Raw genomic sequence first — 252 nt, 5'->3', positions numbered from 1 at the left:
TCCAAGATCTAACATGATTCATGGAAGAAAAGTAAAGCATATAAGCATATATAACCACAAAGTAACACATATCTCCATATAAACTCACAATGTTGTTCAATAAGTTCGGTTAATCAAACCGAAAGCCAAACCGAAAAGTTGAATCCCAACTCTTGTTCAATGATTCTAGAACACTTCCAAGGCCTTCAATTATGCTTAAATACCACCTGGAGTTCATATATAGATCTCCATTAGCAATGCACAACAATAACA

The sequence above is a fragment of the Cynara cardunculus genome (genome assembly GCF_001531365.2).
Source record: "Cynara cardunculus var. scolymus isolate 2C chromosome LG 13, CcrdV1, whole genome shotgun sequence".
Classification (NCBI taxonomy): domain Eukaryota; kingdom Viridiplantae; phylum Streptophyta; class Magnoliopsida; order Asterales; family Asteraceae; genus Cynara; species Cynara cardunculus.
The sequence above is the reverse complement of the archived record's forward strand: the minus strand, read 5'-3'. Positions refer to the sequence as shown.